This window comes from Podarcis muralis, chromosome 3 (assembly GCF_964188315.1).
Source record: "Podarcis muralis chromosome 3, rPodMur119.hap1.1, whole genome shotgun sequence".
Taxonomy (NCBI): Eukaryota; Metazoa; Chordata; class Lepidosauria; order Squamata; family Lacertidae; genus Podarcis; species Podarcis muralis.
Genome location: NC_135657.1, coordinates 71,219,054 through 71,244,325, shown reverse-complemented (window position 1 = coordinate 71,244,325; position 25,272 = coordinate 71,219,054). Strand labels below are relative to the sequence as shown.

Sequence of the window (25,272 nt, the reverse complement as noted above, 5' to 3'; positions counted from 1 at the left end):
ATGATGTCATGCCGAGATCTTGCCTTGAAAAAGTGCTTTTTGGGGGGCTGCGAACTTGTGTGGTGCCCCAAAAGATGCATATTTGGGCTCCATGGTGTCGTGCGGGTCACATAACCTGCCTGGGAGCCCAGACGGGAAGGCACACATCCTGGTTTTGGGACTCAGCATGTTGCAGGGTATGTGCAATGCACAAAGCTTATTAAATTAATAAAAAGCAATGATGGACAAAAACCTTTGATTTTTCCTGATGTCTAATTTTTATGCCTAAGCATAAGTTTAATGAACACTGAAATTAGAAAATATATTATTATGTAGCACATAGGTCCAAAGGCTCCACTGTGCCAGACTTCACCAAACGTCAGCCCCGGAGTGAGTGCCAAGATTCAACTCTAGAACATAGGAAGGCTGAATGCCACATTTCACTCCTTTGAGAAAGTGGGATATAAATTAAGCAAATAAAAAAGCAGAATGGAATTGCTTCTGAATAGATGTAGAATACATTCCTTCTAATTCTTCAGTGTTTTAGCAGAAAAACAACTAATAGATCTAGAAGTATCCCCAGAAAGTATCACAGAAAGTATCCCCTCCCACATCCAAGAGTCAATGTGGAGCAGATCTACCCTTAGAGAATGCAGACTGCCTTCACAATGCAATCTGTCACCTGCAGTGACTATTAAGTTTGCCTCACTTACAATGAATTGCCAATTGTCTAGACTTGGGAGTTATGGTTGTGGTCCCTAATATACTGCAAATGAGATCTTCTCTCCATTAAATCAGTTTTCCATAAACTAACCAGTGAAAGGCCTGTCCGTGTGTTCAAAGCACATCTCCCATTTAATAAATGCCAACAGATCCTGTTATATTTCGGCAAAAATGGCACAATCTATTCTAGTAGCAGCCATGGCTTGAACTAAAAGTTATGAGATGCCGTACTGAGAGAGATGAATTCTCTAAAGAGCTGTGACAGAATATAATTATGGAAGCCTTTCTGAATTTGGCAGTACCTCTCGCTTTGGTGCGAAGCCATCATTTCCCCTTGCCATGTAGCTAAATTCTTGTGCTTGTTCTCACCAATGCTGAATTCATCACTGTGGCAAGGTTCTTTCAGAAACTTCCATTTGCCCCTTTTGCCAGTTTCCAAGGATCTTATGGACAGAGGCAGCCTTTGTCAGTGTGGGGTTGCTTATGAAATGGGTGGTTTCATGCATCAGTGTGGGAGAATTCTCATCTATTCAAGACCACGATGGGCCAGGTGCATCCACTTACCCAGCCTGGAGGAACTACTGCTGTCTCATCTGCTGCTGCCAAGAAAATTGTTTAGCCTTGTCTTGGGCCAAAAGGGTGGGGATTAGAAGAGCAAGGGAGAGCAAACTGTCTTTCTCACACACAAATGAGTGCACCAGCCTCTTAACTCCCAGTGGTTTTGTAACATTGATGGGATTAGTACATTTGCCTGTCCTCCTCCTCTTCCTCCTCCTCCTCTTCTTCTTCCCCACCTTTCACCAGCAGGTTCCAGGGCAGGTTACAACAGTTTAAAATTCAGAATTAAATTTTTAAAAAACAGATTACAATCACAGGGATAGGGCTCTTAGATCTGGTGGAAAGGCCAGGGTGAAGAGGTGTGTCTCCAGCATTTGCCAGAAGCTTTGTAGTGAAGAAGCCAGACATGCTCACACCAATTAAAAGCCCGATACAAAGCAAACTTCTATGTACCGCCTTAGGACATGTGCAGAATGATAAAAGGAAACAAAAACTCCAATGCAGAATAGCAATTTTCTCTCTCTTTATTTTTCTGGGTCCACAATGACTACATTTGTCTGCAAACAAAATTGCTGGACCAAGACGACATGCATGCCTGATGATCAAGAAAAGCCTGCCTATCCTACATTAGGGAGACATTGTTCAGAAATGGTGCATCCTTTTGTAAATATTGCCCATGTATTGGTGCCAAGGTTACTGTCAGTTCAGGTTATGTGTTGAAGAAATAAAAGCAATGCATGTGCTGCCTGAGGGAAACTTTTAACATGTGCCCCAGATTTAAAAAGGGAGTAATATCCTTTCAGCGATCCTTCTGTTCACTTCGGCCTTAGTGCAGGATACCTTTCAATCCTCTTTTAGATTCATTCCTTTTGCTGCTTTCTGTCAGGCAGTCAAATTTGTAGTGAAAAGGCGGCAACTGTAACCTGTGTAAATTTGCTACCCGCTCCAAGTCACAGAAATGCGACGTTTCCTATATGGTCCCACCGATCATCGCTATCTGAGTTTTCATGGATAACTGGACATTTTATATTTATTATTTATTTAAATCCTCTGGGCAGCTTTAACACTGTCAAATTAAACATGCATATGAGAAAGTGGAAATTTAAAACAGGTTCCACATGAAGTATGTTTACAAATGGTGGAGGGCGTTTAAGTTGTATTCAGAGTAGACCCTAACAACAACAACAACAAATATGTTGCCCATATTACTGTGTTATCCCAGTAAATATAATAAACAATTAAATTAGGTCCATTTTCAATGAGTCTACATACATACATACATACATACATACATACATACATAATTTTATTTGTATGCCACCTTTCCATAGTTAAAACCATGCTCAAGGCAGCTTACAACATGAAAAATATATAATTACAAACATAACAAAAGTAGCCATAAACAATAAATAAAACATTAAGAAGTAAACAATCAAATTAAAACAATTTCCACATAAAAAACACAATTTCCGCATACATTTCTGCATAAGAAATCTAAAATAAAGATTAAAAAATATCAATAATAGCAGTAACAACACCCCTCCTTCGCCAGAAAACCCCAACCGCCTCCTAATCAATACCCAGCAGGCTCAGCTTTTGTAGCTGGAGTCAGTCGGGGCCCTGCCTTTCTAGGACAGGTGGAAAAAGGATGCAAGGCAGGGAGCAGGACTTGCAGTCAATATGGTACTCTGAGTAAAACGTAGCTGAACCAGAACATCTGAACATCTTTATTTCCCCATTTGTCATCCTTTGGTCAATGTCAGTGAATACTTGAGTCAATGTCACCACTACAGAATTGGTTACAATGGTGACTACGGAAAATTAACTGTTAAAATGCTGTGCCTTAAAAAAAAAAAAAGCAAGCTAGGCAACAGTTATTCATTAAGTTATTAATTCCATTTCAACCGTGTTTGGTTCTCCCTCTTAGAAAGAAATTGAAACCCTTTTGTTTCTGAAAGCTTTTAATGGTTGTTTGACTGACGATGTTGCCACCTCAGGCTTTAAAGCTTACTTTATTATATATGGTGTTGAATGGCTGCTTTTAATATAAATGGCTGTTTTGTTTTTTATTTTTGTACACTGCACTGTGTGCAACTGCAGAGGAGTGAGATACAGTACAAGAAATATTACAATTACAGCAACTTCTTTCTTCCCAGTTTAAAGAGCGGGGGTGGAGGAGAGAAAGATATTGCCTGTGTGACTTGAAGATAGCAGTTACAAACCTCATCCTACATAGGTTTCCTTAGATATTTCTGGACAAGATCAGGCTAAAATATGATCGGCTGGAATTTTGCCATCGGCCTTTAATGAGGACATCTAAAATGCCACCAAATTTTGTCATGTTGTTTATGCATTTCCTTTGTAATAAACAGAAGTGTATTAATTGTCACTCCCATAATCTGCCAACATTCCCCCTATTAATTTTTCAAATTTATAATCTGCCAGTGTTTCTTTTAGAAACATTTCCGTTCTTCTGTTTCTTCATCTTTAAGGGTTCATTCAGTTATCAGGTAGTGGTTCTGACTAGTACTCTGATCCTAAACATTTATCTCTCTGTATTTTGTCAGGGATGTTGCCTAGCTTTGCTAACATCCTGCTTTGTGTTCATTCTGAGCACCTAGGCTGATGTAGTAAAGCATAGCACTGGACTTTAGAAAGTCAAGATTATTTAATTTGAAACAAAGAACAAAAAAAGAGTTTCCTCAACAAATAACATTATGATAAAAATAACTGTTCAACCTCTTTCTCCTCAGCCAAATCTGTCCTTCTCTGTTTTCGAAGTTTTTGCTCACTGTAGCATTAACAGGACGAGGGAAACCTTTCAGTTTTGTGTATAGTTACATCCATGACAGGGAATGGCGAAGTTCACCACTGGCTTCTAAGTGTTCACCAAAAGAAATATTGGATGGGAGGACTCTTGTGAAATAAAATAGTTCACATTTTGTTTTTCTACTTAAATTTCCATTTTTATTCATAAACATTATTGTATGCAAAAATCCCTTATTCCTCACTTCCCTTGTTTTCTCCTCTGTTTTGTTTTTAACCAGCAAGTAGCGCACTTTTAAACACTAGAAAATCATAGAACAACAACAATACATTGCTAACCACAAATGTAAGAGTCTTAAGAGCCAGGCCTTGATAGAATCTGCTTATTATGGATATTTCTGTTTTGGCTGAAATCTTTGAAGGGGCTGTATTTTGATTGAGTTCTGTCAGAGAAGGAGAGAAAAAAATAACTCTATATCTTATGCATTAAGATACTGAGATGTGTACCAAGTAATATTATTGACAAGAAACAGAACAGACAAGGCATGGTGGCTTGCCAAGGCCCTCACCTGAATAACCATTATTTTTCTTACAGAAAAAAATATTATTTAAAAAAGGCTACTAGCCCTAACTTAAATCAACCCGAACCCCAGAGTTAATACTTTGTATGTTTCACCCAATACTTTGTGTGAAACAATGTCTCGTAAATAAATAAGCAAGCAAGCATGCTACGTGCAGAGTGCTAGAATAAAATTGATGTATATAATAAGAATGAACAAAGAATCTACACAAACAATATTTCACCTGAACAATATTTTACCTATGGTAAGGAATGCCTTTACTTTACGTCGGTCCACTGTTTCCTGACAGATCTCTCTCCGCCTGTGAAGAGTATGAAGAATATGGCACTTCTATACAACATAACAAATTATTTTCAAACAGATCAAAGCAGCACTTTGCATGAAGCCTGGATGCCAGTGTGAAGAAGCCCAATAACTCTTGTAGCATGCCGTACATTTAGGAGTCAGGTTGATGCATCCTGCACTGTTTCCAGTCACCATGCAATCTTCAGCATAGACCCAAAAGCGGCACTCTTTTTCAGGGACCCTGGGGAAGCAAAGGTGGAGTGCTGTGCAAAAACATTCTGCAGAATGTGGCTTCTGTTGTTTGTTTTCCAGCAACTGGCTGCCATGAAGCACCTAATGTGACATTGATTCTGCTGAACCATCTTGGTTAATGGATTATGTAACTGAATTCTCTGTCATTCCCCCCCCCCCCATCACATACATTTAAACTGATGCCAGTATGACAGAATGAATACGACCGAACATAGGAATTTCATATTGATTCGAAATTGCTATAATTTATCAATCACTAGGTCATAACTTTATATATTTACCACAGTCTTTGGTAGACTTCGTTCCTATTTTTAGTTGCTTCCTTTTACAATCAGATTGGTAAGTGTTTGTTAATCTATGACATGAAAAACAAAAGGAAATCTTGTGCTATCAGGTATCCCAAGCTGCGGGCGGCGATGGGGCAGGGCAGGATCCTCACCTATCTACAATTCATGAGACAATTATAAGGAGAAAATGATCCTGGTGTGCTTTCTTATTTGCTGAAAAAATGCTTTAAGAACTTGCTCTTAATTTTTATAATTGTCACACCATTAATGAAACCTTAACTCATATCAACCATACAAGGTTAAATTGAGTAATCAATCAAATTTGCATAAAATTGAAGGGGAATAAAATGAGTTTTAAAATAGAGCATCATATATCAGTTATTTGCAGATCATGTATGTATGTATGTGCCACACAATAGATACCCGTGTGGAAAAAACCAGGGATGAGCCTGCTGCCTGCAGTTTTTACAAATACTTGGATTTAAAATATATAGTTTAATATATTTTAAAATGCATTTCCTGGTTTAATAAAGAGCAGCTCTTTAATCAAAAGGTTTTATATCCATGAATATAACCTAATTGACTCAAATTTTATTTTAAATAGGATTTGCATTAGCAATGTAATGCAATTATCTTAGGATGTACCTTTACATTTTTGTAGATCAGTTTTTTTTAAAAAGAAATGATTTGGTTTGGTTTGAGCAGAGTACTCTTTACAGCTTCTGCAAAACTCACTGACAGTGTTAAAACAATAGTATAATTGAAGTGTCATCATTATAAAAATAGTTTTCTTTCAACTTCATTTGTTGTAGTACTAGTAAGATTACCACCCCTCAAGGTGGCTATAGTATATTAGCATTTTGTTATTCATTTAAATATATGCAAATTTAAAGTCACCCATTACCTAGTACTGGGTATTTGAAAAGCCCTCCCTCAGAAAAATATCGCTAAAAAAGATGAGTAAAGCAGGCCAAGACACTCTACATGTTACCAACCTATTAAAAAATTAAGTACCAGAAGAAATATTAAATATGAAACATTGTGTCTTGGCCTGGTATATTTCCACGAGAGAAATCAATATACCTTTATTTAATATGCAAATTTCAATCTCTTGAAGGATCCCCATTTGCTTTATTATGCCAGCTGAATATAACTATCCTAAACTGCAAGATTCCGAAGCAAAATGAGCTCCTTGAAGATGTCCCCCTACAAAAAACCAATTACCATCAATTATCTTGACTCTGCCATCCAATAACTATTGCACTTCATAGAAAAATGTACGGTTTAAAACAAGCTATGATGGAGGCATTGTTAAGTCTCTGGAAAGGTTTTGAAGAATAACGGACCATAATAATAATATTGGGTGGGATCTAAAACAATTAGAAGTTCTGCATTCCAAATGGGACTTTTTGGGGAGCGGGGAATCTAATAATTTCTAGTTCATCTTCAAGTCCATTCTTTTGCATGTTTTGTTTTTTTTACACATATTTATACTTTTTAATCGTTGGTGGATTTTAAACAATTCACATCCCTTCCTCTCTCTCTCTCTCTCTCTCTCTCTGTATGTGTGTGTATGTTTCAATGCTTTCTTAGTGTTCTTATGTATATTTTATACTTCAGCATTGCATCTTGTAACATAATAGTGAATGGTGAAAAATATTACCAACGATCATTTGGATGAACACAACATGAACTGAACTAGTCAGTTTTATAAAAGGATGAACTGCATCTGGAATTTGTTCCTTTTTGGATATCGCAACACAACCCCTTTTAAAATGAATTTCCCAAGCTCTGTTCTATGTATCCAAATTCATAGGCGCACCCAAAGAAGGTCTTTGGAGACACGGGCAATTAGGCTTTTGCTAAGTAAGTTTGCCCATCCTTCCAGCTACATTCCAGCCCTTCTGACACCACAAGACAGGAGTGAGGAATCTGTGGCTCTCCAGGTGTTTGACTCCCAACAGCATGGACAATGCAAACCCTCCAACATTCCTCAGATGAAAATAAGGACATTTCTTACTCCTCCCCAACAGACCCTCCTCAACCCCCCCCTTTTTTTGTTCCCCTCCCTGCAGAGCATTTCCTATCAGAAGAATGGTGAGTGCCATCACCAATGGGACACAGCCCACACACCCTCCACTGTCCTGAGAAAGCTCCTTAATCCTGCTTTTATTTTATTCTTTGGTAGGGTTACAAAAAGAAAAACATACACCAAGAAATAAATTTTAGAAAAGAGGATTGAATGCGGATGCACAAAGCATTCTTTAATTAAAAAATCAAGACTCCTTGCGCTCCGCTCTACCACTCCTTTGTTCCCACCAAGGGCGGGCCTGCCCTCTGCCTGCCTCTCGGAGTCAGTGGGGCTGGGCAACAGCCTCTTCTCCTCCTCATCCGCTCTCCAGCAGCCGCTACAAGCTGCCCAAGGGAGGAGGCCAGCGGCAGCAGTCCTGGAGAGGCCATGGGGTGCTCCCTCACCACCACCTCTGCTCAGGACAAGCCCCAGCTCACCCTCTTCTTCAAGCTCAGCAGCAGCAGCAGTAGCAGGGGAAATAGGGACAGTTCGAGATGAAATCAGAAGCCGGGATGGCTTTCTTAATTCCAGGATTCTCCCTGGAAAATCAGGACACTAGAAGGGTATGGACAACGATCAGGGATTATGGGAACTGCAGTCTATCAACTTCTGAAGGTCTGCAGATTCCCCATTGCTGCACTATAACTTAGTTATCTTGGTGGGTGTTTTAATTAACGGCAACCTTAAGGGACGCGGGTGGCGCTGTGGGTAAAACCTCAGTGCCTAGGACTTGCCGATCGTATGGTCGGCGATTCGAATCCCCGCAGCGGGGTGAGCTCCCGTCATTCGGTCCCAGCTCCTGCCCACCTAGCAGTTCGAAAGCACCCCCGGGTGCAAGTAGATAAATAGGTACCGCTTTATAGCGGGAAGGTAAACGGCGTTTCCGTGTGCTGCGCTGGTGCTGGCTCGCCAGCTGCAGCTTCGTCACGCTGGCCACGTGACCTGGAAGTGTCCTCGGACGGCGCCGGCTCACGGCCTCTAGAGCGAGATGAGCACGCAACCCTAGAGTCGGACACGACTGGCCCGTACGGGCAGGGGTACCTTTACCTTTTACCTTTTCTTTTAACCTTAATATACCAGAAGGACAGCTGCAGCCAAGTATGTAGAGAAGGACTGAATTCAACAACAATGCACAACAATGTTTATTACAGCATTATATTTAGAGGTTGCTACTGTATGAATTAGCACACTTCAAAATAGATCCAAATGCTTTGCTGCAAATATAAATACTACTGTAAACAAAACAGAAAAAAGCTATAAAAAAAATTCATGGTAAGTGGTTTTTTTTTAACAACCCTGATAGCAAGAACAACCAGAAGCTGTAGTGGGGGGAAAGCTTATGTAAGTGTGGAGTTATCTAAACTGTCACTGTAGGAGTTGAGGGCAGGGAAATAATGAAATATACGCACATGCTGGATGAAGTTTTGCTGCAATTAGGTTGCCAGATCAAAATTTCAAAAGCATAGCAGACTGCCAAGCTGAAGTCTCTGTGAAGTTCTATGGAGCTGGAAGATTTTAAAGTAAGGAGGGATGATCATTGCATTTATGGAGCTGTGCTGTTCTGGAATAAGGAAAGTCCTTTAAGTAAGAGACATCTGGCAACCTTAAATTACATGATATGTATGTAGACCTGACCTTGCTTCAACTTTCTAGCGGGCAAGGAGGCGATTTTTCTATATTTATCTGATGACGTTTGAGTCAGCTTGGGCAGACTTCAGTAAGAAAAAATGTTTAAAAGCACTTCAAAAAGATAAGATCAATAGTTATTTTTAAGCATTATTTTCCTGTTTTTGCTGGCCAAAACTTCCAGAGTTGCAGAGAATGATCATTTATTTTTTATTTATTTATTTTTTTAAATAAATTGTTGTTCAATGAAAACTTCATCCTCAGCTGCTAAAATACATGGCTATCACCACTTCTGAAACTACTATGAGCATTCTTAAAAACAATAAATTAAACTAATATTACTATTCAATTTATTTTAGCCTATCTGTAAGCATATTTCATCTGCTTCCATTATTTTGTCTGGAATTTGTCATTACTAAAGAGTGTAATCCACATTGCATTTTAAATTATAGAAAAGCTGCACTTACATTTAATAGATTTGGATGGCACCTGGCATTTTTGCATCAGATTAGTCATTGTTTTTCCTTGCAATCAGAATTTCCTTGTACTTGAAATATATTTGGATTGTGTCCATCCTATTAACACACAGTTAAATATGGGGGCTCACTTGAAAGCTCCACATTTCCGGTGCTAATCATGATGCTGATGCGAAGCGATAAGTACCTATCTTAAAATACCTGATTTTTAAAGGAATCCTCAAATCAGGGTGAAGCATGAATCCATTAGTTGGCATGGGCAGTTGATCAATGAATTAATCACAGCTTTAACAGATGGATTTCTGTTCCAGTTGCAATCAGAGATGTAGCCCTTGCAGCGGTGACAGCCTATGAACACCTCATGAGTCACACAAGTTTGATTTCCCAAACAGTGACATTATATTGTATACTTAGGAGAAGCTAGTATATTTGTAAAATAACTGCAAAACATCATTTGCTTTGAGACGTAGTATTAACTGATCTATATATTTATTTACATTAACTATTAAAACAAAGTAACTGCTTGACCGAACACTTATAATACATTTTCATTTCAAAAGCAGAGAATCATAGTCTGAATCAACTACCTTTCAATGGATACCTCAGGATACTCTTGCACTGCGATCGTACCAGCACTGTATAACGATGAAGTGCAGTGATGTCTATTTTAGCCATATCGGAGGGGGAGTATGTTGTCGAGTAAGATGCTTCGTATTTTGCTGCTGCATTCTGCAGAGCAAAATCAATTTTTAGCTGTCCGAAACGTTTGTTTATTTCTGAAGAATTGGGAAATAAGCACATGGCAAAAGTGATCATAGCAAAAGATGACTCGTTTAATCACCTCTTCGTTACAAATATCCAGAATTCATCTCTTGAATCCCGTCAATATGAAGTCTAACTCCTCAAGAACATAAGATTCATCTTCCAGATATTCAACCTAAGGTGGTGTAAAATGTAAAAACAAAAAGACAAAAACCATATGAAACCAAACACATGCATTTCTGGACTCTGTAGCCTTACTCCTGTACGGTATATCAGCGCTCCTAATATTTACTACCACTGTTAAATTCAGCAGTGGTTTACAAACAATACTTGCTCCATCGTATTTAGCTGTATTTAGTGCAGCAAAATCTGTTACTTCAGAATTTGCCGGTATTGATTTATTTAGACTGTAACCTTGGGAGCAGGCACATAATCTTTTAATATGTGTTTAATTAATTATTGTATATTATTACTTATGCCCCAAATATATCTGTATTTATTCTGACATATATCCCATTGAGTTCCGTAGAAACTGGGAAAAATCTTACCCACAATTACCTGGGAGTAAGCCTTACTGAAAATAGTGTTGTCTACTTCCAAGTAAACATTCATACAGTTGCACTGCGTGTTTAAAATTGCAACCAAAGGTGAATAAAATAGTCAAGAGAGCTAGAGGACTTGTTTGTAGAAAGCATCAGATGTTTTATGGTGTACCTTTACACTCTATAAAACAATCCCGACAAAAATGTCTTTGAAGCAATGGAAACTTGTGTCAAGCAGCATATATTGCATTTAGATTGCATCCATCACATTATGAATTGGTATCTCCTCACTTGTATATAGTATAGACTGTACAAATTAATCTAAGAATTGAGGAGTGCTGCTTTATGAATCAAGAAAATCCTAAAATATTTAATTCTGTTTGTATTCAGAGGTTTTAGAAGTCAGGCTGATGAGCAAGAATATAGTTAACCGTCCACCTTCCAATCTATTTACTTTTAATGTAAAAGGTCTGCCTTTTATATCTGGTTTATCCATGGTTCAGTTGTACCGAAGCAACTGTCTGGCTCGGAGCAGCAGTCTAAATGTTCTGCTTTCTTTCGGCCTTCAGTTAAGTGATTGAGAAGTAGTGAGAAGTGGAATGATTTATCCAGACTTTTAAGTGACTTTTAAGATTTACATTTTTCACTAAGGCCTCTGTGGCCATAACAGGAGACATATACTATTTCAAGAGTATTGAATTCTCCTCCATATCTAATTTTTGTGGCTCTATCAATTGCATCTATACTGCAAAAGGAATTCCCCGTGAAAGCCTCATAAACTCCAGCAAAACTGAGTACATATGGATCCTGCTCCACTTTATCACACTGCAATTGTCAAAAGCCTCATTTTTACTGTGTGCCATTTTGCTACAGAAACCTTCAGATCTGGGGATGGTGGAATCTTATTTTCAAGGTGTATCTTATATATAGGAAATGTTGGTCCTAAACAGGTTTTATTTCTATCCAACTGTAATGGGACTTAGGGAACTACTCCAGGGTATCATCACTGCAATATTTGTTCAGCTAATGTTGTTCAAGGGTGCTAGGAATATTAACACAGAAATAGTCTACATCATACAGAATCCTTGACATTTTAAAGGTAAAAGCATAGTCAGTTGAACAACGAGACTAAATAATTTACAACCAATTTTTAAAAAAATAATAATTGATTTCATATTTAAGTTTATATCCCAGTTTTTAATTAATGCACTAATCCTAAATATCTTCCCACCACTGTCTATTAAGTCACCTCTCTTCCCTCCTTCGAATCTGTCTGCAAAACCCAACTTTTCTACAGATATTTTACTAGCACACACTGTCCTCAGGGCTCCTCCAGACATCCTGTTTATTGAGCATTCACCCACATTTGCTTACACAAAGCTTACATGGAGGTTAAATTCTGTCTGGTCTTTATTGAGAATTTGTTCTGTTTGTTTGCAAGGAGGTTCTATGACAATGAGCATTCATCCTGAATACATCCCAATTTGCTTGTGCATCTTCCTGCTAATCATTCATTCACCCCACACTTTGTAGTTTCATTTCCCCATCACTTTCTTAACTGCAAAAACCAGGTTTTTTTAAAGTGAATTTGATGCAACAGAGCTCTTTCACCTACTTTAGCTGTGCAAACCTAGATTTCGTGTTCACTTGAATCCCTCCCTTGAAATACAGATAGTCTGGAGATGATGCTATTCTTTTGCCTGCAGTCATCACTATTTTATCCTTTCTACTTTTGCTTATCAAGTCCTGCCCTTTCCGTTTCCCTCTGTCCTATCTATAAAAGTCTTCTTAACAGACAGTGCAATGGTGCACTGATTCTACTAAACAAATGCTAAATAGCAGCAGTAATAATGATAGTGCCAGCACTAGCACACTTATCCAAACGTTGCCATTTATACACCCATTGGACTAGCACTCCAGTTAAGGAGGCAGCACAAAGGGGCACCCTTCCTGGCCTTTCTTATACTATTCACGGCCTACGTGAAGCTGAAGACTCATGCGTCTAAATAACAGTTTTAATAGCTCTTCCTTTATAAAAACAGGGTGGCTAATAAAGCAAAAACCATGCCATCAAAGTACAGATCTGTGAATGCAGCACCTGCCTCCCTTGTTACATTATATGCATGATGGAAGAGAGAAACTGCTCTTCCAGCTCATAAAATGGAGCACAGGTCAGGTGAGTGCACAAACCAGGCCGCAGCTTATGGGGTAAAAACTGTAGCTCATTGGTAGAGCATTTGCCTGAAACTCTGGTGCACTTCTATTGGTCAGTGCAAACAATGCGGAGGTAGATGGAGCATTGAGCCAACTCAGCATAGGATAGTTTCTTGCATTGGTTGTATAATCACCGTATTTTTCGCTCTATAGGACGCACCCGACCATAGGACGCACCTTGTTTTAGAGGGGGAGAACAAGAAAAAAAAATCTCTCCCTCTGCGCAGCACCCCTTCAGCGAAGCGGCAGGAGAAACGAAGCCCCTTCCATTTCTCCTCCCGCTTGGCTGAAGGGGCGCTGCACAGAGAGGGAAAGCGAAGCAAAGCCAGGAGACCGAGAGGGATCGGTACGCACCGACCCCTCTCGCTCTCCAGGCTTCAGCGAAAGCAACGCAAAGCCTCCGGAGCGCGGCAGGAGCGCTCCCACAATTTTGCCCATTCTCATTTACCATATTTTTCGCTCCATAAGACGCACACACATTTCCCCTTAATTTTTGGAGGGGGAAAAGTGAGTCTTATAGAGCGAAAAATATGGTAAATGAGAATGGGCAAAATCGTCACCATTTGTGAGGTATTCTTAGACAATAATTCAAACACAGCCTTTCCCCGCAAACTGGCGTCAGAATATTATAGGACTATAATAATAATAGCAAATAATAATACTTTTATTATTATTTATACCCTGCCCATCTTGCTGGGTTGCCCCAGCCACTCTGGACAGCTTCTAACGCATATGAAAACATAATAAAACATCAAACATGAACAACCTCCTGATACAGGGCTGCCTTTTCTTCCTTATGTGAAATCTCAGCTTATCTTGGCCACTGTGAACTGGGACAAGAAAAAGGGCAGGGTCTTTTGATTTGCTGCTTCAGCAAGTGAAAGATTAAGGCAAGATGGATGAAATGCTGGGCTTGTGCAGTAGCCGTAATTTGGGTATGGTATTGGCCTTTCAGGGACGCGGGTGGCGCTGTGGGTAAAAGCCTCAGCACCTAGGGCTTGCCGATCGAAAGGTCGGCGGTTCGAATCCCCGCGGCGGGGTGCGCTCCCGCTGCTCGGTCCCAGCGCCTGCCAACCTAGCAGTTCGAAAGCACGCAATGCAAGTAGATGAATAGGGACCGCTTACTGGCGGGAAGGTAAACGGCGTTTCCGTGTGCGGCTCTGGCTCGCCAGAGCAGCAATGTCACGCTGGCCATGTGACCCGGAAGTGTCTCCGGACAGCGCTGGCCCCCGGCCTCTTGAGTGAGATGGGCGCACAATCCTAGAGTCTGGCAAGACTGGCCCGTACGGGCAGGGGTACCTTTACCTTTTATTGGCCTTTCAGGACATTACTGCCAGAAATGCTGATAACCAGATAATAGAAGGTTTGGATAACAGAAATGAGGTTTGGATCATGGAAGTCCCAGTAGTTCCAATATAAAAACTAAACTGACGCATTAGTTTCTGGTGCTGAAAATTTGTTTTGCAGAACTACTGGGCTATTTCCATCTATAATGTTTTTAATTAATTCAGTCCCGATCAGTGAATAAATTAAACCAAGACTCACAACAACCCTTCTGAAGTCACATTTAATCTTCACTCGTTTCTGGAAACTGTAAATTGGTTACAATGCTACACAAGTTTCTCTCTTGTATGTTTAATGAGCATAGATCCTCCTTGATCCCCTTCTCTCCAAGCACGTACATGCATGCACATCACCAGTATAATTTCCATGCACAAGTTCTGAACACTATGAATGAGAAGTCCAGCATCTTTTTAGTGAAAGCAGACTGCCACCTATAGGTGTAAGTTAGGCTTCGCAAATAGGCTCTTTTTTGGGTAACAGGCCCTTTATATATACTACGATAAATTCAACTTTAAATTGTTATAATAGGATGACACAATCCTAATATGAATGTAGTTGCATAGTATTGTTTTATATGCATTCTGCTCTTCTATCCATAAAAAAACTAAACCCTTTAGGAGATTATTTCTACCTGCAAGATGGGTAGAAAAGCAAAAGGGTTAAAAAGAAATGTGGTATGTTCATTTTAAGAAGCAAAGCAATGTTTTAGTTTCATTATCTAGGCAGACCATTAATAGTAGACAACCTGTTATTCTGATAAAAAAGAGTGTTGTAAAAATCGATACAATATTACTTTATAGCATACCTATTTGTCTATATTGTTGCCTATTTATCACTTACATAACCATAATTTTAGTCATGCATTGTATTTCCATTAAATCTGATATGTGTCCAATGTATCGCAACAAGGTTTATTAAAGATAAACAGCTACATTCCTTTATTTTGTTTTTCATTAAATCTTGGGGTAAGGGTGGGATGAAATGCTTGTAATGCAAGTCTTGGTTATGTAAGACTCAAGTATCACATAATCAGTCTCATCAGCATACACCTTGAAAATGGAAATAGAAATTACAATTCCAGATATAGAACATTTTAGATTATTACTCTTATATTTTGCAGGTCAACATTTTCTAAATCACTTGGATAGATCTTGGAACAGTTAAAAGGTAAATAGAAATCCTTTTTATTTTTACTGTGCAGCTAATGACCTGGTCTATGCTACATGTATTAACATGGACGCTACTGTACTGGATAATTTCTGAAAAATAAAATCACATAGCAAAAGTTGCTATAAATGCTTTGATAGTGTATTTGGTTTTGTGTTGCTCTTTTTTAAAAAAGGATGCATTAAGCTTGATGCATTGAAAAAGAGTTAACGGTAACATTTTCAACTCTCTTACTTAAGAGTAAATGTTGCTGATGGCATCTGACTCGGAATTACTGGGGAGGGGGGAGAGGGAATTAAAAGAAGTGCAGCTTTTATAAAGTTCTAAGATTGCCGAATGACTATTTAATTTTGTTTTTAAATAGTCTTAGCCATTGGTGTATTGAAAAGGCCCGTTTTAAAATGTCCTGCTTTCTGGGTTTCCTAGTTTACCCTTTTTTCGAAACGTGGTACCTAGAACAATTGGCGTCTTTGTGTGATGTATATATCCTTCCTTATTTATATCAAATTATTTAAAATTTATTTCATGCTATAACCTGCACAAGGTTGTAAGTAAATGATCTGTGCTGCAGGATTTGGACGTTGTGTGTTAAACGACTGTCCAAAAAAGGAGTACAGCAGTATCCGTTTGTGTTAGTTTTTTCCTCCACTCAATTCGTGGTTGCTGCAATACATTTTAGTAATAATTTGAACAACATTTCCCAATTACAACACGTTCAGCAGACATATTTTGAAACAATTCCACCCAATTCATATATTTTTGTTTGGATCTGGCCCACCATCTTGACACTTTGGAAAGCAGGATTTACTTTAAAGATTATTTTACTTTGTAAAGTACAGTATTAACTTTAGAGGAGAAGTGGCCAAAAGTATGAAAACCCACATCCTTGAGCATTATAATTCTTATTTGTTTTCTAATCTATACAGCAAATGGCCTTCTTGGTAAAACCCTTGGTAAAACAACTGCCAACACTTCCACAAAATATAGAATACATTTGTCATAGTCCAAACCAAAATCAATACATAATACAGTAAGAGTCCACAATTTTCTGGAAAGGGACAAGATATTTTAAACGTCCCCTCAAATACTGGATGAAATAAGGGGTAAAAACCCACTGTAGTACTTACAAAAGAACCTAAAAATGAATGCAAAATTATGCTCTGCAATAATGTGCTTTTATGAAATACTTTTCTATTTAATGTAGAAAGAGAATGGATACGTGGGAGACATATAGGGTGGGTGGAGAGCACAAGTAGAATTTGGCCTTATGTCATTCCCATGTTATATAATTAGAAAGCCAACTTTAGAGCCTTCATCCTGAAGGATAATTCAAGCAGAAAAGCGGGGGGTGGGGAAGGGCAAGGGTGCTATATAAAATTTGGAAAGTGATGACCAATAACATAGTTATATGATTTATCAATGAGTGATTGTCTTGCAAGGAGAATTTTAAAAGGAAATATTAAGTAATCTTTCGAACTGCTGTTTATTTTTTTTATGTCAATTTCATATTTTAATGAAAGAATAGAGGCAATTTCCTCCTTTTTTATGAAATGTGAAAACGCCGGATCATAGAATTTGCAAGGCAACTTTTTAAGTTGTATAGAATTCTGCTAATAGTTTACAACTATTTTACTATACTATATTACAAAGAAATATAAAGAACAAGTGTTACTATGCAGGTGATAAATCTGTTAGTACAGGGGTCAGCAACCTTTTTCAGCTGTTCACCGTCCCTCAGACCATGTGGTGGGCCGGACTATATTTTGGGGGGGGAAATGCACAAATTTCTATGCCCCACAAATAACCCAGAGATGCATTTTAAATAAAAGCACACATTCTACTCATGTAAAAACACCAGGCAGGCCCCACAAATAACCTAGAGATGCATTTTAAAAGGACACATTCTACTCATGTAAAAACACGCTGATTCCCGGACTGTCCACAGGCCGGATTTAGAAGGCAATTGGGCCACATCCGGCCCCCGGGCCTTAGTTTGCCTACCCCTGTGTTAGTATATGTAAGAGAGTTCAGGTGTCTCAAGATAAATAAAGTGTAAGTATCCTGTAGTAACATTTGCACTTCTATGCTAACATCCGATTGTCATCAACTAGACATGATAATGCCTATTACGGGACCAAGAGTTTTAAAGCCTTCAAATATCACATTATTCATCAGACAAACATCTAACCAGCAGTCCAGCACAGTAAAATGTGTAACCAAATTAGCAACCCATAAATAACACATCTTAGCTTAATGTTCAGTTTATCTCTCTATGTTCATCGGAACTATTAATTGCACAGATGTGTTCTCCCATGAAAAATGTTGCAAGGGTGAATTGCACCATAAATAAGTTCTGGGGGGATCTTTTATATCATGTGAGTGGGGGACGGAGACGGGACAACAGCATGTTTTCTCCATAAAGTCCAGATCTCAAATGTATTATATAATTCATTGAGGGCCTAATGTTTCATTTGTTCAGTTACAAAAGAAAACTACTGTATGGAGAATTTAGCTAAAAATCCAACAATAGCTAGAAAAGAAGTTAGTTGCATCACCAAAACGACAACTGGTGGTCTATGAATCGATATAGAGACTGATCAGAGACATTTAAGAGGGAATGCAATCACAGACTTGATTATAATACATAATATGTACGTGTATATCACTGGTATCAAGACTTGGGATTCCTGAAGTCGGGATGCCTGTATCTCTAGCTAAGACTAAATTTTATTTTATTATTGCAGAGAAGAAAATGTCCTTCTATAGCCAATAAATGTATGGATTACAAAGTTTCACTGAAGAGCTGCAAGAAAAGTAATTAGTCTTGTAAGAATTCTGTAAGATGGGTAAAGGGGAAAGGGGATCTCTTATCATGGAATACTCGCTGTTCTAATAGGGCGCCATTAGCTGTTACATAATCACAACTATTTCTTCCTCTTAGCCTATGTTTATGCCCGGCATTTAAGGTCCAGCATAATTAAATTAATATGTCTTTGACTAGAAAAAAAAAAGAATGAGGTACTTTTTTGTTTCAGCTCTTTACACTATGAAAGAGAAGCCTGATACTTGCTTCGACAAATGTTCATGATCTTTTTTTAAAAAAATCCTACCAGAGGTAGAGACCTTTACTGACGTAAGATTGGGATCTGTCTGAATGGGGGATGTTTTTTTTAAACTGGCTAAAATTACTGGAAGCGTTTCTGAAAATAAAGAGAAAAAATTACAGTGCTCATCTGCCCTAATATTTTCACACGCAGCAAGACTGGTTTGCAGTGTCAGTAACATGCATCTGATCTGCGTCACCTGCTTTGCCATCTGAAAATCAGTCTTGGTGCAGAATTGCAGTGGCCTCCCATTGGTGTAAACTCCTCTATTTTAAGAGGCAACATTATTCCATTCTGCAGCTTTTCATTGTTACAGTTGTGTGCCACAACAATGTAATTTATCCATATGGGCTACCACTTGAAGTGTACCACTTTCCATCTAATGCCCATCTAATGCCCAGTCTTTAAGGGCACATTCCCATACTAAAGATTTACTGGACGAGGAAATAAAAGATTTGATGGGAGCTCTATATGCTGGCAGAACACCAGATATGCTGCTGCCGTGGGAGATACATCGGCACAATTGTGCAGATACGTTGGTGGAATGGCCAAAACCAAGTGGAGTTGTGGTTTCGACATGGCCGGAACAGAGGAAGAACACGTTTATGCTACATTCTAGACTCTCCCAGACTACGCACACCCCGGTCAATGGTGCAACTTTACACCATCCCTAGATCAGGTGCATATTTTTTTTCCATCACACACATTTTATGCTCATAAGGGGGAATTCTGGTAGCAGGAAACTATGGAGAAAGAGCACTTTACACCCTGAGCTCGCAACACATCTGGGAATTGGAGCACATCGCTAACGCTTCTCTAGAATTCCAGACACAAATATCCAACACCAAACTCTACTCCACTCCAATACCCAGGGATGCCAGGACAGAGCACCCACACAGGGTACTCCCGCTCCCATGCCTCCCGAGTCCCTATGGGAATATGGGTATCGTCTGAACTATACTGCTCCTACCTTGCAGCAATTAGGAGCAGGATCGCGCGCACACAGGCAAGGCCCTTATCCCGCAGCCATGCAAGCTCTCTGCCGTCAAAGACCAGGTACTCCAACTGTTGCCACTACTGTACTAGCCAACACTCATGAGCATTTTTACCTTGCATTCTCACAGATGGATGAACGGGGCAGAAAAAGCTGTCCCCATTCTCGCAAGAATTCCACAACAACCCCCAAAGGGGAAGGAGTATGTATACTCACAGTCAGTGTAGTCTCTCTTCCTCCACAAGGTGTACAGCTAACGGTGGCAGAGCACTCAGGTAGCATTACTCCCTCTTCTCTTTCAATCCCTCACACACTGTGTGTTCAGTATATTGCTTGTTATTTGCTGTGGTGGTGTTCCAAGGGCACTATAGCCATGTCCGTCATTTTCACATTTTCTGCTTGTACGTTCTTTCCCCTCTCCTCCAGGTTGAACACACACTCAATATGGTGTCTGAGCGTAAGTGTTCAGACAGTGCCTTGTCAGTGGTGGCACTACAGTTTTGGAATCAACTTCCTAGTTGGATCTCTGTATCTCTCTCAGATATCACAGAGGTTTTCTTTTGACAGGCTTTTAAATTCAACAGTTTAATTGCTAAAGACAACTTCTATCCATTTTTTGGTGTTGTTTGTCCTTGTTTTATTCCTATTTTGTTTTTATACTCTTCGTGTTTTACTTTTAAAAAATGCTTTAGCTGTTTTGGAGCAGAAAGGTGGTATAAAAATGTAAAGCAAATAGTTTGCTTTGGGGAACCCTGCGCATTTAGACAGAAGTATAACAAAGTACTGAGTTAGCATACCAGGTCCAATAGATTAAAGCCACCAGAATGTGCCTTTGTTGTGCAAGAATCATATTGGTTGGATATCATGGCGCATTACAATTGTTTCCACATTTCCACTTCCTTGGATTTCTGTTTCTTGCTTATCCTATCTTCCAATATCCAAATTTAGACAACAGTCCCCACAATTATAAATAACAATACAGAAAACACAGAAAGTATTGACTGTTGCTTGCAGATGTGGGGATCATGCCTCATTTAATGTTTATAATGCACACTCTACTTGTGCCAAAATTCAAGGTAGTTACACATTTTATGGAGAAAAGGGTAGGACAACTAAGAAGAATGGAAATTCAAGCTTCACTAACCCATTTACTAGGAGAGGCCATTGTCCCAGAAAAAGTGGTATAACTAAGTTCGACAAAAAAATCTCATTCCCTGAAAGGCATAATATCAGAAAGAATACCGTTGTGCGGTATTCAACATTGCATGCATGCACATCCACACAGTAATGTACAGTGCAGAAAGGGCCCTAGTGACATCACTGATTGCCACCAAGTGTGGTTTGGGCTCAGTGTATGTTGATAATTAATGCCTATTTGTAGCACATGAGAGAGGAGAATCGTCCCATTGCTTTTGTGGGAATTTTTAAATTTGCATTTGTTGACTAGTGGAGAAAGATGAATGAAGTGAACGTGCACTTCATGTTTCATCTTGCAAAGCACACGATTCAAAAAAAGAAACAGCCCTTCAGTGCCTCTGATCTTTAATTAAAAAGTCAAGAGCTTTAATCCAATGCTACCAAAAAATAATAGAAAATTAAATATAAAAACTTCTCTCCAGGAAAACAGGGGGGAAAATAGCCTGTGGTTCACTTATGCCTATGATTAAATATAGAAAAATGGCAGTTTCTTAGAATGGAAGGCCAGCTAGCCAGACAGCACAGCTTTTCCACAGAACGTTGGGACGGGAAAATGCAGAATGTGTTTATTTGGAAGAGTTTTTGACTCGTCTTAATTTTGACCGCCATTCAAGGTCTGTGCAGCTGAATTGTCATTCATTGGGGATATGTACAACCTGACCCAATATGTTTATGATCTTGTGGCACTATTTTAAAAAAATAATCCCAACATACCATCTGCACCCAAATGCTTGAGGCAGAAATTATTATAAGTAGTTGTACTTTTTAGATCGGTTTATATGACATGGGACAGAATGGATCGATTTGCCTCAGGCAAGAAATCGACACTAGAATTGAAGAATTTTATTTACAAATAGCTGCCCAAGTATGTCCTTAAACACATCGTGTTAGCCCACCTCCTGTTTGGGTCTTTAAGACTTCCCATGCATTCCCCATCTCTGCTCCACTTACTGAACTGGATCCTAAATACATGACAACTTCTTCCACATTGTCATCTCCCAGACTCATCAAGAGCATGTTGTGAGGTCTTCTCTACTGCAATGTTAGAACTTGAAAGTCATTTCTTGCAAGGTTAGGTTAAGTTAGGTTTATTACACTGATATCTCACCAAATGTGATAAAAGCACTAGGAAACATTTAAAGACTTTTTAATGTTATTTAGGCTAGCTTTTGGTGGCAGAGGTTAGGCTAGGTAGGATTTAGTTTTTATCATGATTCATCCACTGCATTGGCTTCAGTTATATTATATGTTGTTTAATGTTAATGTATTATTAGCCATCTGGTGCCTTTGTTCAAATAAAATATGTATCGGAAGTAATTAGGCCGGCCCCGCGCTTCATTGTGCTGCTGCTGCTTCTCTTTCCAAAATCGCTGGTATAAGAGTGCAATAAGCACAGGTGAAAGATAGATATAATGTGGACTACTCAGCAAAGTGCAAGAGGCCACAACTCTGACCAGTTGTCCAAGGTAGTACACGTTGCCAGTGGCTGCAATGCTTTCAGTATGAAAAAGCAACAACATCGATTAGAAAAATGTGAGACTGTCAGCTCACTCCCAAGTTGGAACTTGTCCCTTCAGAAATGTGGTTAGGAGTGTAGTGTGACTGTCTTTTTATATTTCCATATGAAGCCCTAAATCTAAAACATACAAGTTTCTGCATTGGACCATAAGTTTTGTGTTAATGTTTCTAGTACTTATGTTGACCCAGAAATCCTAGAAACATCATTACTGCCGTCAGTTGATTTGTTTTAATGTTTGTTTTATTTAGAAAATTTATTAATGAGGAAGTGAGAGCATTATCCAGAGCTGGGTTTATGGTGAGCTGCTGTAAGTATAACCCTATGACCTTGATTCAGCCCTCTGTGGAATCAAAAGATTAGAGGGCCACCATTGCCATTCACAGTAAGAGGAGGAGGAGGAGGAAGAATAATGAAAAATATCTTATTTCTAACCAGACCTCTGAACGGTCTGGCTGTTCTATGAGATTCTGGGTTTCTGATGTTCCACATTGGTTTTGTTCCGCTTCATTTCCAAGCAGATTTGTAATCTGAGAGTCATTATCCCGAGTTGAAACTAGGAAGGATTCCAACTACCTGTTTCCTTGTTAAAACATCCTAGGGGAAAAACATATTTAGGGGTATCTTGGATTCAACGTTCAATTTAGAAAAACACTTCAAGAAAAATAAAATTTAAGTGGAAAATGATAATTAAACAGAAAGGTTTTTAAGCAGTAATTTTATCCTTTGCTGGCAAATGCCACTTTCTTTCACATCTGGAAACATGTCTTGGTCATCAAATGAAGCAAGCTAGATTGCCTCACTGCTGTTGCTCTGCCCCTGCTTTTTAAGGGGTTTGTCTCTCAGTCTAGAAAAGCATACCTCTTCCACATCACTCAGTCAGTCAACTATTATCACATAATGCAACAGTCTCAAAGCCCCACATGAGTACCACAGCTTTACCACGTTCACTTAATTCTGAAAGTTGTGTGTGGCAACCAAACAGCCCGCTGTTAGTGGTTATCTAGTCATATTACACTGTTCAGGTTTTAAATATATTTAACATTCTGTTTGGGAAACATTTATTCTGTCTTGTTTTGAGGAGAGGCCCAGAATTGATGAAAGGAAGCCAATAAAAGACAATAAAACAGAAGTAAACATAAGCTTCTCTCTGCCGTTACATACTCGACTAGTTTGCTTGCAGTGCTATATACATGCACTTTTCATTTATAAGCTCTAAATCATCCTCCCAGTTTCTTCTTTTCTGCTTTCTCTAAAATGGTCCACCTATGTTAGGTTTGGATGAAAATTTTGTAAAAGAGGCTTATTTATCTGCTTTGGCTCAATGGACAGGTACATTCATTTTGGCTGTGCCAAACTGGAACCCAGAAAGCACTGCTTACTATTCTGGATTTTTAAAAAATTGCTCCACACTGGCTTTTCCTGAAGCTTCTCTTATGTATAAAAACCCTGTCAGGGATTTGCAAGCAGCAATAGCAGCAGCCTGCAAGTCTTTCAACATCTCCGAACAAGCCAGGTACCCTTTCCCCTTTACTTATTTTGTAAAAAAACACACCAAAGATTTGATAGGACATTAACAGTATATCTAACCCCTCTTTTCCTCCTTGCTCTCAATCCCCGGCTCCACTTTATTTTCCCAACACACAAAGAAACACACACAGGCACAGGTATCCATGTAAACAATGTATTTACCCTTTCTTTTCTTTTTTTGCTTCTTCTTCTTCTTTGCATAACATTCATTCTGGGATACTATTAAATCTCAGCCGTCTGCTGGACGCACAAGCCATCTTAAGATGGTTTTGTTTTGCTTTTCCAAGCCCTTCCAAGAAAATTAAAATGGAATAAGGAGGGTAGGGAAGAGACAGCACAAGAGGAGCTACATTCGGCATGAGATTTATGGTACATTTCACTGCCCCGGGGATCCTTAAAGGGGGGGGGGGGACACACACACACACCAGAAAGCAAGGGAGAAAAACTGTACTTACATTACTGCACACTCCTGCAAATCTCCTCCACCTTCCCCCTCCCCTTTACAACCTGATAGTACTACACATCGCATTCCTAGTGAGCTCCGTTCTCTGGATACCGAATTAGAACCCCGAGCAAAGGATCAACCACTTATCTCTTTAATCTACGATTTAAAGTACATTAAGATCAGAGCGAAAATAAAATCACTGACATGGCATGAGAATATTATAACACACATGACAGACCTTTCATGCCTCTATGTATTTCCCTCCCTTAGTGACAGACGTTTCATTGGCTTCTCGCCGCGGCACGAGCCCTGCCCCTATTGGCTGGCGAGGTCGGGCTTATCCCTGTTGGTAGGCAGAGGCTGGCTGCCGGACTGGCCAATCGTGTGTTTTGTTTCCAGGAGAAACATGGCATGTATAGCTATTTAAATCCTACTACACGGTGATGTAAGCGAGGGGGCTGTTGTAAAAAAAGAAGAAGAAGAAAAACGAGGGGGGGGGGGGAGAAGAAAAGAGGTTAGTAATAAGGCAAACTGAAAGGAAAATCTTGTCAAGCTGAATTATTTACAGTGCATGAGTTAATCCAACTGGAGACAAATATAAGTGACCCACCACACCTGCACATCGAACCAATATGTTAAAACCCTCTTCTGCAAAGAAATCTGCACAAACACATATGGCCCCTCTATTAGCCCAAATGCTGAGGTAATTTAGAGACACTGTTTTTGTCTCTTGACATAAATCTTTAAAATTCAAACACTTGGATTCATATTCAGGACGCATCCTCTCAAATACTCTGTTGCTGCTATATATAAATAAAAGAATCCATATATATATATATATAAAATCCTTGAT

The 25,272-nt window shown here is 39.1% G+C and overlaps 1 protein-coding gene and 1 long non-coding RNA gene across 9 annotated transcripts in view; one reads left to right on the top strand and one right to left on the bottom strand.

The window, feature by feature from the left end:
* The window catches only part of ARMC2 (armadillo repeat containing 2), an 87,475-nt gene that overhangs the window by 12,688 nt on the left and 49,515 nt on the right, over nt 1–25,272 (top strand). For 4 of the 6 annotated variants that reach the window (XM_077926110.1, XM_077926107.1, XM_077926115.1 and 1 more), the window contains exon 2: nt 15,587–15,633. The gene's annotated coding sequence lies outside the window, so the exon portion shown is untranslated. Of the gene's footprint in view, nt 1–15,586; nt 15,634–22,695; nt 22,755–25,272 lie in introns of all 6 variants that reach the window. The other 2 variants (XM_077926111.1, XM_077926108.1) reach the window with 1 other exon arrangement.
* Nucleotides 2,546–24,748, bottom strand: LOC114594027 (uncharacterized). Of its 3 annotated transcripts, none has more exons than XR_013392282.1 (6): nt 24,658–24,748; nt 24,137–24,263; nt 10,446–10,541; nt 10,192–10,333; nt 4,847–4,908; nt 2,546–4,469 (listed from the first exon to the last, which is right to left on the bottom strand). It is a non-coding gene; the product is annotated as an uncharacterized LOC114594027 (long non-coding RNA). The 3 variants fall into 3 exon arrangements; XR_003705858.2 differs by lacking the exon at nt 24,658–24,748 and adding an exon at nt 24,430–24,651; XR_013392283.1 differs by lacking the exons at nt 10,192–10,333; nt 10,446–10,541; nt 24,658–24,748 and adding an exon at nt 24,430–24,651.